The following is a 4170-nucleotide window of genomic DNA, read 5'->3' as shown; positions in this document are numbered from 1 at the left end:
TTTTTTTGTTAAAATTCCATGCGAATGCGAATGAAAATATTCGTAACATCCCTATCACGCATATTTACATAAATATGTACACATACGTATATGAGCAAACTCAAAGGTACGTCATAATTAAATATTTGGCAAAAAATGTTACAGCCAAAAGTAGAATACATTCACACCTCTTCCGAGTAATAGGTAACATTAATTGAATAGCATATTTAAATATACATATTTAGGTACAGTATTGCTTCGATTTGTCAATCTGCTAAGTATTCGCTAAACATTTTAGGAACATTTTCAACGCAGATTATTTTATATTGTGACAAAATTTATTGGTTTGCCAGTGCGACACTTCGATATAGTTACTACCGCTCCGATATTTATTATCTTTCCTTTGACCTCAATTCCTTTCACATTTCTACTTTACCTAATGTTCTGGCACAACATTTTTTTGTTTCCACTTTTATTTCAACAAATTTTGATTAAAAGAAAAATACTGATAAAACTAAAATATTTTACACAAACAACAAAAAATATAATCGATAATCGCATGAGACTATTGCCTGAAAATTTAAAATGCGGGGGTTGCGAGTTGCGGGTCGCGAGTCGCGAGTCATCTGTGTACGTGTTGACTCGCCTTTCGACTACACACAGTTGCGTGATTCAGAATTTTGCTAGAATCATATTTATTTTCACCAACAGAGCCAAATCGCAGGAGAATCTCGGTTAAAGACTAACATATGTGTAGGCGCCAATCTATTATTATTATTAACACATCCAAAGCGACTCGCGAGACAGACGCACCGTGTATGCCGCCTGTAACAAAACTCTCAAAATAGTAATCAAAAAGGGTATCAAACGATTAAAATAAAAAAAAACGTAAGTGCGCCTGGCCCACACTGGAGAAGTGAAACTTACGTTACATACATATCTATTTTGTCTCATAACCAATATACATACATACATATGTACAAACATACATAAATCTGCTTTTGCTTAACTAAGGTTATTTTTAACCGACTTTCAAAAGAGGAGGTTATCAGTTCGTCGGAATATTTTTTTTATTTTTGTTTTTTATGTATGTTACCGCATAACTTTGCACCACGTCAACCGATTTCAATAATTCTTTTTGCAACGGAAAGGTAGTGTCTCAGAGGTTTATTAATATTATTGGTTTAGATCCGATCATTGAATCATGAAATATATAGATATATATATTTTTTTTTAAGTCGGTTTTTTTTTGCTAAAAATTACTTGTTTTTGTCTTTTTTCTATCTAGATCCCTACCTCTACCCCTGTTCGTTCTAATTACATTTATGTTATTCTGTTTTCCTTCATCTTCATTTGTATCTTTAAACTCTATCAATAACAAAATCGATAGTAACATCCAATAAAATATCGATAACAAAATCAATAAATATCGATAACAAAATCGATAAATATCGATAGCAAAAGTGATAAATATCGATAACAAAATTGATAGAATTGATAACAAAATCGATAAAATTATCGATAACAAAATCGCTCAAATTATAGTTAACAAAATCGATAAACATATCGACAAAAATGTCCATTACAAAATCGTTAAAAATATCGATAAAAATATCCATTACAAAATCGATAAATATCAATAACAAAATTGATAAATACCGATAACGAAATCTATAAAAATGGTGATAACAAAATCGATAAATATCGATAACAAAAACGATAAATATCGATAAAAAATATCGGTAACAAAATCGATAAAAATATCCGATAAACCGATAGAAATATCGATTATTTTATCGATAAGTCCCTAGAATCGCGAAAATCTCTAAAATCCCAAAATAGTTCCCAGATTGAGTCTCGGTGTCTCTCTCTATATCCTTTCCTCTTTATTTACCTTTATTTTAATCTTTCTTCCCCTATCTTCATCTTTACTTTTATCGGTATCCTCATCCTCCCCCTTGTCTTTACTTTTATGTTTATTATTTTCTTCATCTACATATTTCTCTTCACCTTTGCCCTTATATATATAAGTAAAGCGTTTAAATTTACCTTGATCTTAATTTTTGCCTTTATCTTATCCTTTTCTTTATCTATTTACGTACTCAACTCTACTTTCATTCTTGTATTGGTCTTTATCTAGGTCTCATTCTTTAACCTTTTATAAGCAAATTTTTGTATAATTAATACCATATGCAACACACAAGAATCACTTGTTTCTGTCCCAACCATTTCCGTTGCATCATTTTCGTTGCATCATTTCCGTTGCACCATTCTCGTGTGCAATTTCCGTTGAATTTGCCAATTTACTCCCAACCATGCATGAGCAGAGAACGAGCACACGCTCAAAGAGCGTAAACATCGCGTGTACGTATACAAGCAAGAGCGTAACGATGGGAACGCGGCAGCATGCAAAATGAATTAGGCACACTAACACGTTTTCACTTCTAGCGAACGCTTGTTTGTGGTAGTGCCCACCTCTGCTCCCAACCAACCAACCGCCGCTGAAGAAGTTTCACTTAAAAAATTTTGGGTTTTCTATTGACGTTCATAGGCAATGATCCCACGCTAGGTACCTATTCGAATTTCGAAAGGTAACATTTTTTGTTTCCGTTCCACCCTAATGTACATAAATACACACATGTATTACCTTAGCTTATCTACCTTGAGCTGATTTCAACTCTGTTAATACGTTTTATCGCAATTTGATTGACATGATTGAACATTCTTCTTATCAATTGTTTCAACAAATTCTCGTTCTAACGTCACTGAACAAAAACTATAGCATACATCTGTGCGTACGACAAGCATGTTGCGTGAATTCTACATACAGCAACAATAAGCTGGAAGAACAAAAATAAACAAAAAACATGAACAAAACTGACTGCCTTGTAACCGCTCCACCCTGCTCATGGGAAAGCGTACGCGATCTTAAGATAATCTCCAGTAGACCCTTAGCGGCAGCAATCATCAACAGAACACACACGCCGCATTTTGCTATCATTGCCGCCATAGACGTTGCCAACGCAAAGGGCTTCTCAATTATGGGGGCGGCCAGCCGCCAGTGCCTGCCGCGTTACTGGTGACGGTGACTGACTACGGCACATATGTACATACATACATAGTGACGCTGGTGCCGGTGGGGATACTTACATATGTACATATGTATGTGCGTGATGCGCGAGTGGGGAGCGGCAAAAACGCTTGATGATTATGAAGATAATTGTGGAGCAGACTGGCGTTGAGTGAACGCATTTTGTACTTTCAGTACGATAAGTGACACGATCAGCTGCAGTAGTGGATAAGAAGCAAGAAGTAAAGCACTTGTTTGGCCGGCGGCACAGCGATTTGACAACGTGATAAATACATATATGTAGATACTATAAGCATACAAGAGAACGTACATATTTACATACATACATACATATGTATTTATATACATACATATGTGTATTTATTCACTTATAGTATGTTGTTGTTGGAGAATTATAATTTTAATTTATGTACGTAAATTCGACTCGACTAATTAAAGTGATTAACTAAAATAAGTGCACGCGCGCGGAGAAAGTGATTAAGCACTTTTTTCCTCCTTTATTTAAACTTTTGAGAAGTCTATACTTTAATGGATTCCTACCGAAATATAGTAGCTTTAACAAAGAAAGAATAGTGAAAAGCGATATCTCGCAATGCTAATCTCCCGTGGATATTATCTAGCGATAAGAGCATCCATCTTTCATCAGCTAAGTTAAATGTGAATGAATGTGTGTGCGTGTGCACGAAAATTTGCGCTGTTGGACAATGTTTACGATTTGAGCGGCTGCCGTTGCCGCCGATGCTGCTGCTGTGCTTACACTCACACACCCACCCACGAAGTCAACGTTAAGTAGCACCTCCTGGACAGACAAGTCACTCGGGCATACATATGCACTATATGAATACAAGCTAATATTGCACAACAATAATAATAACAACAATAACAACAACAACAATACGAGTTGCTGATAACTCACAAAGCGCATAAAAAGTATAAGAACAAGCAAAAGAAAAGAAGAAAAAAGTATATATAAAATAAATTCCATTGTCGCGCATCGCGTCACAGCTACAAAATTACAAGTTAATTTCCGCAACGCAGAACTTTAATACATATGCACATACGTGCATAAATACATTTGTTAATCCTGTTTATTTTTATTT

Source organism: Rhagoletis pomonella, unplaced genomic scaffold (assembly GCF_013731165.1).
Source record: "Rhagoletis pomonella isolate Grant_MI unplaced genomic scaffold, Rhpom_1.0 Rhpom_scaffold_00002, whole genome shotgun sequence".
Taxonomy (NCBI): Eukaryota; Metazoa; Arthropoda; class Insecta; order Diptera; family Tephritidae; genus Rhagoletis; species Rhagoletis pomonella.
This window is presented reverse-complemented; position numbering follows the sequence as displayed.